At 35.1% G+C, this 12015-nt stretch overlaps 1 protein-coding gene across 1 annotated transcript in view; it reads right to left on the bottom strand.

Moving 5' to 3' along the window:
• PHIP (PHIP subunit of CUL4-Ring ligase complex) overlaps positions 1-12015 on the bottom strand; it is a 127021-nt gene that overhangs the window by 99683 nt on the left and 15323 nt on the right. The window lies entirely within an intron of this gene.

The raw sequence follows: 12015 nt of genomic DNA, 5'->3' as shown, positions 1-12015 counted from the left end.
TCAGACATAATGCTATTGCACAATTAATAGACTACAGTACAGAGTAAACATAACTTTTGTATGCATTGGGAAAACAAAAAATTTGTGTGACTTGCTTTACTGTGATATTCACTTTATCACGGTGGTCTAGAACCCAACCCGTAATATCTCTGAAGTATGCCTGTACAAAAATAATGATAAACAGGTAAGCAAGACCATGTGAAAACAAATTCTAAAATGATTTACCTCTTTAGACAATAATTAGTTTTCCCAACAAAATAATGCTACATATATCCATGATCAGGCACTCAGAGGGCAATTTCTATAGAAATAACCTTCCAAATTCACTACGAGTCCAAAAAGTTGTCTCTACATGGTGTTGGTGATTTCCATTAAATAAAGTATTGTGTGGTATAAGGTATTTGCTAACGTATGAAATTACATAACATTTTATTTTTTTTAAAGAATCACAAACATTTTGGAATGAAAAGGAGATAATGCAACCGTGCAGATCACAAAAAAACAGCTATATAATTTTCTAAAAAAGAAGTTATGCTAAAGCCAAGAATCACCTATCTTGAGAAAATGCATATAAAGGAAGACAAAAGTCAGCAGGGACTGAAGCTAGAGAGAGAGGTTCTTACTGGGACTTCAAGAATCTGACAGAAAAAAAGTCTTATCTCCTGTGTTTGTGGTGGGGAGAAAAAAAAGCTGTGGAAAACTATTATGATGTGTAGCAGATCTGGAAAATAATAGCTAATATTTACTGAGTACTTTACTACGTGCCAGGCAGTGTTCAAGGAACTTTACATATATTCTCATTTAATCCTCACACGTCTTTTAACATGGCTACTACTATTACCTCCTTACTGGGGATATTCCTTACCAATAACAGAACTGAAGGACAAAACGTAACTTTCCCAGAGGTGAAGCCCAGGTTTGAATTCAGGCTGTTTGATTCCAAAGAGTGCACTCTTACTTACCATGCTGGCTAGGTAGACAAATATTAGAAAAAAAGACTGAGAGGAAACATGCAAAAGTATTAATAACAGACAACCAGTGAGACTGGTTAATTTTTGAGCTGTTCTATTTTCCAAGTTTTCTCTATTGAGCATATATACATCCTGATTAATTTTTTATTAAATAAAGTATAGCTCAATCTACCTCGAGGAGGTCAAAAGAGCAATATGAAAAATATGAACTGTCTAAGGAGATTAACTTAAATTCAAGACTGATAAAAACAGGTCCAGGGATAAAGATGCAAGGAATTCAAACTCATTTAATCATAAAAAAAGAAAGACTAAGTATATTAAAGTATCTGAATGTATACTACACTACAGAGAATAACCATTGCCTATTTGACCATGGACTGAATGACATGCTACAAAGAATTCACATCTAGTCTGATTCGAAAGCCATAAAATACAAAGGGCCATCAATTTTGTTTTTAAGTTTTGTTTCTAAAATCTTTCCCATTAAGTTTTTAAAGTAAAAGATGTCAAAGGTAGTTTAGGTTCAATTTTATTTGGGAAGGAATTGTATAAGGAGGAACTTCTAACATTTTATTCTCTTTAGAGCTACAAGTGAAAAGTTTGCCACAATAATTCTTCTGGGGTTACTAATATAGATATTAGTAGGAAATTACAACCAAATATTCATAATTTGAGGGCCAGAGATAATCTGAGAAATAATTCAACACAGGTTGGTTTATTTCTACAGCACCATCTGGTCTCTTTATCATACTACACCAGTAACTAGTAAGGAAGCAACATATGAACAAGACAAATAAAATGCTGAAACAGTAACTATAATGAACAGAAGTCCCAACTTTAAAGTACAAGGGGTTGCAACATTTGAAGGAAAATCCTGTAATTAGCTTTTCTGTCCAGAAAATTAGTCGGGGGGGAGGCAAGAGAGAATGCAAGAGTAAAGGGAAATAATTACTTGGGTGACATAACGCCCAAGAGAGTCTCTCTCCTTATTTTACAACTGTATCTAAAATAATTAGTATGCACAGGAGCTGCCCTCCAAATCTCTACATATACAATTCAATGTTTAGCTGTAACTCCCATTTGAAAGACACCGTGTTTCTTAAGATTTAGCGGGTATCATAAATAAGAATAATGTCTGAAAAGGAGAACTCAAATAGTAACTGGCATAAAATACAGAAAGTGAAAAAATGATTTCAAGAGTTAAGCAAAAAATATGATAAACCAAATACCAAAATAAGCACTAAAAAACCAAACCAAACAAAAAACCAGACATTACAATTACTAGGATGGTAATTTACTAGAATTTTACAATTGCTTGATTTGTATTATTCTTCCTCCTCATTTCTTTCCTGGAAACTAGTGTGATGATACAGAAAATACTACAATGGTATAATATTTTCAGTTTTAAATATTTTAAAATATTTTAATATTTTAAAATATTTTAAAATATTTTAAGTTATTTCAATAAAAATTCATTTTTTAAAAAGTTAGTTTTGTTTTTTTCTCCCCAAACATTTTAATCATTCAATTTTGAGTCAACGAACATTTATAGAGCACCTACATGAGCCAAGTATGAGCTAAAGTATGTAACAGAAAAAGAAAAGACAGAACTTACCGTCATGGAGATTGCAGTTTAGCAGGGAAGAAAGACATGAAACAAGGACTTATAACAATGATAAGTGTCATCAAATAGAAGGTACAGGGAAATCCTGAAATATACAGCAGAGGGTCCTAAACATATAGGGCAGGAGGATATCAGAGAGTCAGGGTAGACTTCTCTAAAACACTGACATTTAAACTAAGACCTGAAAAATGAACAGCCAGAGAATGTTGGTGGGAGGGGAGAATATTCTACCTACGTGGAGGGAAGAGCATGTGCAATGGTCCGAGGCTGCAAAGAGCATAACACTCAAGCTACATAAAGAAGTCAGGTGTGACAAGCCCATGGAGCACAAAGGGGCAAGCATCAAAGGGAGAGACCAAGAAGGTCGAAGGCGACTGCAAAGTGCTTTCTAAGCTATGCGAGGCATTTTGGGCTATTTCCCTGAGGACAATAAGTTGAAGTTTTTTAGGGAGAAAGAAGTGGGAGTAATATAGTAAAAGATTTGCTTTGGGATAACTGCAGTTTTATCTCTTGACTACAAAGAGAACAGATCAGAAGGTATATAACTAAAAGCAAAAGGTGATTTTACAAAAGAAATCAGAGGGTTCCAAAAACAAAATTTCATTTTAGAAAAACTTAAATCAGTGCGCCAACAAGATTACAAAGGTTTTCTCACGGAACTATTTTCTCTCAAATTTAAGTATTTATCTGGCAAGATATAAACTTGACAGAACACACCATGTTTTATTTTTCCTAGAGTTCTTATACTGGGGCATAATTCAAAAGGCTCCTATCCCAAATCAACAAATGGACACAGGTGGTAACAAGACTAATGGATAAAGAATTTCACAGGGCTTCCCCAGTGGTTGATTCAAAAGGCTCCTATCCCAAATCAACAAATGGACACAGGTGGTAACAAGACTAATGGATAAAGAATTTCACAGGGCTTCCCTGGTGGCACAGTGGTTGAGAGTCCGCCTGCCGATGCAGGGGACACGGGTTCGTGCCCCGGTCTGGGAAGGTTCCACATGCCGCGGAGCAGCTGGGCCCGTGAGCCATGGTCGCTGAGCCTGCGCATCTGGAGCCTGTGCTCCGCAACGGGAGAGACCACAACAGTGAGAGGCCCGCGTATCGCAAAAAAAAGAATTTCACAGAACAGGTAAAAAGGTGCTATATAAATGTGATATAAAGTTCAATGCATAAGAATATCAGAAACAAAATAACCAGGGATATAACTCAGTTAGTTACTACCTCCCTTAAGTTTCAGTTTTCTCATTAATAAAGTAGGGGTATCTTGCAGAGTTACTATGAAAAGCAAATAAAACAAAACGTTTTGTAAACTCAAAGGTACTATGTACTAACATCTATACTTACTGTCCTTAAACAGTCAAATCTTCAGATGTTATAAATGCAAATTTTACTGAACAGTTTTTCTTTTATTTTAAGACTTTTGCGGGAGATCATTTTTCCCCTACATCTCCCTTAAGGAGCTGAACAAATTGCTGCTGTTTATGTAAATATCTACTCAGCCTAATCATGGACTTCCCAGTTTTCAAGATGTCTAGGAAGATGTTTAATCCTTAACTTCAAAGGTTCCCTGAAGGAATTCAAAATAAACAGAGACTTTATGAAGAAAATATAATAACTTGCTTCACTTACAGAGCTGTGAAACTTAACATCAAACCCAATAATCAATCTGGAAAAATATATGATGCAAACTAAAAAAGGCAATGGCCACTGCTTCCTAATTACTACTGAAATTACTTGCCAGACACATCACAAGGGGGGGGAGGGGGGTTGGGGGGAGAAGACCTCTCATCACATCTATAACCTAAAAACAAATTTCATCTTACGATTTACAAAAGAAAATAAAACACAGCTACAAGAGCAACAATTTAAACTCACCCAAGGAAACTGTCATTCTTCAAAGTGCCTTCCCTTTTTTGGTCAATCATAATTTGAAAAGAAATTTAAGCAAAAGAAAAAAATGTAAATAATAATGTCTATTTTATATATTTGGTATTTTGGCATAATACACATTAGCTTTATTTCCGTTAAAAACCAAAAATGCAAATACATTTTAGTAGTCTCTCACAGCTACCTGTTCTTAGAAAGCAAAGAAAAGAAGAGGTGGGCAGGGGAGGGGGTAGGGAGAAGAGAGTTAACAAAACAAAAACCTGTGACAAGTGAAAACCTGAATGTCATTAACTTTTCTTGTTCCACCCCAGTTCATCAATTACAGCAATTACATACTGCCTCTTTATTTAATATTTACTAATGCTGATGAGCTGGGTCTATAAAGAACAATAAAACGTAACTTCTACCCTCCAGACCCTAAAAGTAGTCAGGAAAACAAATGTAAATAAATGCGTATCATCCAGGGGACAGATTAAAAAACAAAAACCAAGACCCTCTCCCACCCCCCCAAAAAATATATATACATATATAGCTAAATCAAAAATTGTTAAAGAACAACACAAATTATAAAACTATATAACTAGAAAAGCAGAAGACTAAAATTGCAGAAGAAAATGAGTTCTGGAAGAAAAAATGATTACTGAGAAAATAACAGATTGAAATAAATATATTCAAATAAGTGATGAGTAGAACACCTAACTAAGGATTAACGTATGGATCGTACAGAAGGCAGGAAAAGGAACAAGACTGAATAGGGAATATTAGGGAAAGAATAAATGAACAGGAAAGAGACCACAGATTATTAGAATCTTATGATTTACTGAATTATATGCCAAATATTAAATTAGACATTATATGCTGAAGCTCAAAGGTTTATAATAACATAAAACAATCTTTCTAATACTTTTGTAAGAAATATAGTCACATAAGTAAAAAATTAACCCTGCAACTCCAGATCCTAGCTCAGTGCCAGATATGTTAAGAAATTAGCAGTTGCAGAGTAAGTCAAATACAATATTGGAAATATGGCAAAATATAACAGTGAAAATGAGAAGGGAAAAGAACCTTCTCTTTAAAAATGTACTCAAGATTTATCAGCAAAATAATTCATTTTGCTAAATGATAATTACAGAAAGAAAGGGCAGAAAGTAACATTTATTGTGACCTGCTTTGTGCCTCACTTTGCTAACTCATTTAAGCCTCCAAATAACTGGATATGGTAGATACTATCTCCGTTTTACAGATGAGAAGGTTGAGAGGCTGAAAAGTTAAACAATTTGCCTAAGGCCACACATGTCGAACAGAGTCAAGATTTATACCTAATTTTAAGTGAGTATTTGCTGCCTTTGTTCAAACTACTTTCCTCAGAGAAAACCAGAAATGTGGACAAGCTTTAAAACTCCTTTTAATGTACGGTACTCCCCCCTTACTCATGGTTTCTCTTTCCATGGTTTTAGTTACCTGTACTCAATCATGGTCCGAAAATATTAAATGGAAAATTCCTGAAATAAACAATTCCTAAGTTTTAAATTGCACACCACTTTGAGTAGCATGATGAAAAACTTTTCGCCCTCCAGGTCCATGCTACCTAGGATGTAATCATCCCTTTACCCAGTATATCCTGGCCATTTAGTCACTTAGTAACCATTTGAGTTATCAGATCCTGTGGGCTATCAGATTGACTGTCCCTGGTATTGCAGTGCTTATGTTCAAGTATCCCTTATTTTACTATTAATGGCTTAAAGTGCAACAGTAGTAATGCAGGCAATTCGGATAAGCCAAAAAGAAGCTGTAAAGTGCTTCCTTTAAGTGAAAAGGTGAAAATTCTCAAGTGAGTAAGGAAAGAAAAACAAAAAAAATCCTGGGAATTCCCTGGCAGTCCAGTGGTTAGGACTCGGTGCTCTCACTGCCGGGGCCTGGCTAAGATCCTGCAAACCCAAGTGGCGTGGGCAAAAAAAAAAAAAAAAAGAAAGAAAGAAAGAAAAAATCCTATGCTGAGGCTGCTAAAATCTACAGTAACGATATTTTATCCGTGAAATCGTGAAGAAGGAAAAAGAAATTTGTGCTAGTTTTGCTGTTGCACTTCAAACCACAAAAATTACAGCCCCATTGTGTGATAAGTGCTTGGTTGAGGTTAAAAAAAAAAAGGCATTAAATTTGTACAATAAGATATTTTGAGAAAGAGAGACCACATTCACAAAACTCATTACATTATAGGTGACCACTGAACAACATGGATTCATTTATATTAGGATTTTTTCAATAAATATTTACCATAGTATTACGTAATTGCAGGGGATGGAGGTGTCAGAGCCCCTAACCCCTGCACTGTTCAGGGGTCAACTGTATATTGTTGTAACTGTTCTATTTTATCATTAGTTATTGTTGCTAATCTCTTACTGATCCTAATTTATAAATTAAACTTTATCAGGTATGTATGTATAGGAAAAAACATACTATATATAGGGATCGGTACTATCTGAGGTTTCATGTAAACACTGGAGGGTTTAGAACATATCCATCCACCATGCATAAAGGGGAACTACTGTATAGGCTTTTTAGCATTAATTGGATGTTTGTGTAGTAAAGCTGTTTTTCGAGGCAAAGCTGTTTCCTTACACGCATACATTTTTAAGAAGCAGGTTCCCTAATACTCCTTATTTCCACTCACCAAGACTGCAACTGTGCTGCAGAAGCAACAAGTAAAATAACAAACATATGGAAGTACCTAGGCAAAACAACATAAAAGATGAAAACTGGAAAATCTAGAGAGAAAAAGTTTACTTTGCTAACATGGTAAACCTAAGAAAAGTGCAAACAAGGCAATTAGCAAATGATTGCTTTAATTTAATACAATCTTTTCCACAAGATAAACATGCATTAAATGAATCTCCACATTTAACTTTAAAAACAGACTTAATGTATCTAGGTATCTCCTTTCCTATTTTCTCCCCCCACCATGTCACTTACTATTGAAGAAGGGTTGTTTATCACAGGCAAATAAATATAGAATAAACTATATCTGAAAACAGGCATAATATGGGTAAGGAGGTAAGAAAGGACAGTACCAGAGATCTGTTAGTACCTTTGAAAATAAACGTGGCCATGTCAAGTACACATTCACAAATCTTCCATAGAAAATTGAAACCAGCGATAACAACGGACTAGTAGTATCTTTTGGTTTTCCTGCTTTCGAAAACATTATTAAAGGAGGTTGTAAAGGGCTGGAAAGGAGCCAACCACTTTGGTTCTCCTGCCCTGAGACTGAATTCCGTTCAATTTTCACAATTTACGTCAAATAACAGGAGGTACAAAGCAGTCAGGATTTATAAACAGGTAACAAAATAAAACAGGATAAGAAAGCACTGAGATAAACTCAAGAGTTGGTTTTGAAATTATACAGGTATGGGTTTTAATATTCCAAGTGTAATGAATCGATAACCCAGTTCACTAATAAACCCTGATTTCCTAAAAATCAGTGTCTGGGGGTTTTGCTTACCTCAAAGCTATCCTTGGACCAAGTCTCTCTTCTTCCACCCACCTATTCAGTTTTTTACCCCCTACCACTTCTGAACTTTTCTCGTCCCACTGCAGTTCACCAATTACATCAATTACCTATTGCCTCTTTATTTAATACTAATGCTGAGGAGTTGGGTGTATACAGAGCACTAAAACGTAATTTCCAACCTCCAGAACCTAACAGTATAGTAGGAAAAAAAAGGTAAATAAATAGCCATGACTATGTGATAAAAGCTACAGTACAAGCACTTAATCCTACCCGGTTACATTTAGGTTTTAAAGGATGAACAGATAAATGTTCATAGAATGAGGGACATTGCAGAGAGAAAGGGATCAAGAGAAATGGCTGATTTTAAGAACTGCCCAATAGTTATACAAAGCTATAGCACAAAGTATAGATGAGGAAAAGATGGGAAAAGGTCAGTTTTGTGAGCCACATTACAGAGTTGAGACTCTTCAAAGTCATTGGGGAAAAGGAGGCATGACATGATCACATTTGCATTTTAGAAAGTTCAGAGCAGTGGTTCTCAACTGGAGGCAGTTTTACCCCAGGGTCATTTGGGAATGTGTGGAGACAGTTTTGCTTGTCAAGATTTCAGGAAAGGAATTGCTACTAGCATTTAATGGATACAGGCAGGGATGCTGATAAACATCCCTACAATGCACAAGACAGCCGATTACAAAAAAGAATTATGTGGCCCAAAATGTAAACAGTGCTGAGGTTAAGAAACCCTGGTTTAGAGCTAAGTCCTAGGGTAGAGGAACAAGACTGGAGGCAGGAGATCAGGTCACCTGTAAGTTCTAGGAAAGCAGAGGCCATGTTCTTCTTTATCCTGCAACTCCAGATCTAACCCAGTATCAGATATAAGTAGGGACTCAATATTTACTTGCTAAGTGAATGAATGACGTAGAGCTCCAGGCAAAAAGTACCAAGGCCCAACACGTGGCTATGGCAATGGTAATGGAAAACAGATTCAAAAGACTGGAACAGAATATATAGGCCTTACAGGAAAAAAAATCTAAGAAAGGAAAATCCAATTTACCATCACCCTGAACTTAAATATCTTCTGAGTTACAGCAAAAAGTTCAATTTAAAAAACTGAGCAAACCCTAAGTGCAGTATGGTATTCTGGACTGGATCCTGGAACAAGAAAAGGTAATTAGTGGAAAAATGTGGTGAGATATGAATAAGGTCTGGCGTTTAGTTAATAATAACATACCAATGTTGGTGGAGAAGTTTTAAGAAATACCAGGTAACATAGGTCTATAACATTAGGAAAAACTGCATAAGGGGTATACAGGAGCTCTTTGTGCAACTTTTCAGCAACTAATTTCTTATTTCAAAATTAAAAGTTTGTTAAACAAAACAACAAAACCCTATTTCCCAAATGTATCAAAACTTAAATATCTGAATCTACATTAAACATTTCAACCCATATTTTATGAAAAACTACAAAGCTAAGGTTTTTTTTTCTGATTTACACTGATCCTTGGTAATACTACATTGACCAAGGAAAGAGCAAGGAAAATTTTTAGAGGTAGCCAGACAGAAAATGGCAGAGCAATCAACAAAATAAGATACGAACATTCATATTAAAAAAAAAAAATCTTCTGACTCATACTCTGTGATAACTTGAAACGATACACTGTATCACTATTCAGGCAAACTATTCTTCCAAAAAGCCTACTGAATTTTTCTTTCCATTACCATCTAGTCACACTTTTATAGCAATGACAGGACATCCAAGATTGTCACCAAGGTGAACTGACGAGACACGACACTAAACTATGACTATTAATAAGTAGAGTCGTTTTGATTAGTCCAGCTTCTCTTTAGAGATGTCAAAAACTATGTGTGAGTATAAAAAAAGCAAGCAGGTAAAATTGGCATTCTAGTACAGGTGCTTTTTTGAATATAAAGAACATTTTCCTGAAAATGTGAATGGGAAGAAAATTTATCATAAACTTTAAAAATGAAATAAAACTCTTTCAGAAAGGTACAATTACCTGCTTGGTAATTAATTCTATTACCTCAGTATATTACCTCAATATACCAGTTGTGTCACTCTGATGTGACACAAAACTCAAGATATTTTTACCATATTTATATCCCCTATATCCATGTCAGCAATATTTACTGATCTGGCCATTAATGACCTGGCCTAAAATTTTTTATCTGACTTTATAAATATTTGGTATCTTTTTCCAAAAAGTGACTAATACCAACTTTCTTGAGCAGCCAAGTGTTACTATTAGCTAACTGAGAATAAGGCATAGCATAATGGGAGTCACTGTGGCTTTACGACTCACTAAATGTGTAACCTTGGTCAAGTCACCAAACCTTTTCATGCCTCAATTTCCTTCTCTGTAAAGTAAGACTATTTCCTACCTACAGACCATTTAAGGTTTTAAAAAAGAAAATAAATGGAAAATGGTTAGAGTAGTGACTGGAACAGAGTAATTACTCACAGAGCAAATGTTAAGAGGGAAGTTATTTACTATCAACCATATTTGCACTCTCATTGCCTACCACAGGGCTGCTTGAAAATGTGTTGAAAGAACAACGTAACCTATTCCCCTTATTATATGCATTTTTTCAAAAAGAGGATAAACTTTTCCCTAGAGGGGAAGCTCCTATTAAATTTACCTTCCCCTTCTTTCAAGAAAACTGTTCAACCTCCTAGCACAATGTTCCAAGTGAAAATAAACTCTAGTGTCTCAAATCCTTTGTTTTAATAGTTGTTCGTTATAGTAAGACCATACAGAAATCATTATTTAACCAGGACAACTGTATGTTTAAAAAAAACACATCATCCATGATTACCCACCATACAAACATAGCATACCTTTGGAAAACAGGTTAGAGAAAACTATCCAGAATGCATCAGAGAAAAAGATGTAAATCGTAAAAAAGAGGGTAAGAGAGAAGAAAAAGTGGGAAAGTCTAGCATCTGTTTAACTGGAGTCCCAGAGGAGAGAACAGAGAATGAAGCAGACATGATATTTTAAAAGATAATGGCTGACAATTTTCCAATGCCAACAAAAGACATTACAGATTCTAGAAGCCTAATAAATCCCAAGCCTGATAAATAGAAAAAACTGACACCAAGACACAGCACAAACTGCAGAAAACCAATGAGAGATAGAAAATCTTAAAAGCAACCAGAGAAAAAGAGATCATCTTCCCAGCAACAGTTAGATTTAAACCCAAATATATCAATAATTGTAATATGAAGGACAAAATGTCCCAGATGAAACACAAAATTTGTCATATTGTATTTTTAAAAAACAACTTCTATGCTATTTTTTAAGATATGGAAAATAAAAGGATACAAAAGGGTTGAAAATAAAACAACAGAAAAACATTCTATATAAACATTAAATGGAAGTTATACAAAGCTGTAATACTGATGAATTATAAAACAGTAATACTGACTGTAATTATCCAGAAAAGGAAGAAATAAGCATAATTTGGATAGGTGGAAGAAAGAGGGAGAATAACATTTCTGGCTAGGCAGGAGGGTAGGGATAGGAGAGGAGGCTATGATTAAAACATGAAGGTCTCTGAAAGTCAGAAGTATAGACTTGGTGGTAGAGGAACTGCAACACCATTAAAATAGCATAAGCTACCTCATATACCATCTTGAGCAGAAGAGTGACATATTAAATAAGATTAAAATTACAGTGTTATGCAGTATGACCTGAAAGGGAGAGAGGGAGAAGACACCAGAAGCAATACTAGTTTGAAGGATGCTATAGTAATTCGGGAAAGACAAGGGCCTTTTAGTAGTAGAGGTAAAAGGGATGAATCTAGAGGCCATTTCAAGAGGAAGACCTATCTGCATCAGTTTTCCTCCTTTGAAATTTTAAAGCCTCCCCCCCAAAAAAATGACTATTCATAAAAATAACAAAACTATTTTTGTTTTCCATCAGTACAACTAATCTGTATTATGGTAACAGTTGCCCATTAAATCAGCCTAATGATACACACCTTAGTAAACAATT

The sequence above is a fragment of the Lipotes vexillifer genome, unplaced genomic scaffold, assembly GCF_000442215.2.
Source record: "Lipotes vexillifer unplaced genomic scaffold, Lipotes_vexillifer_v1.1 scaffold1424, whole genome shotgun sequence".
In the NCBI taxonomy this organism is placed as follows: Eukaryota; Metazoa; Chordata; class Mammalia; order Artiodactyla; family Lipotidae; genus Lipotes; species Lipotes vexillifer.
Note: the sequence above shows the minus strand (reverse complement) of the source record. Positions and strands in the feature narration are given on the sequence as shown.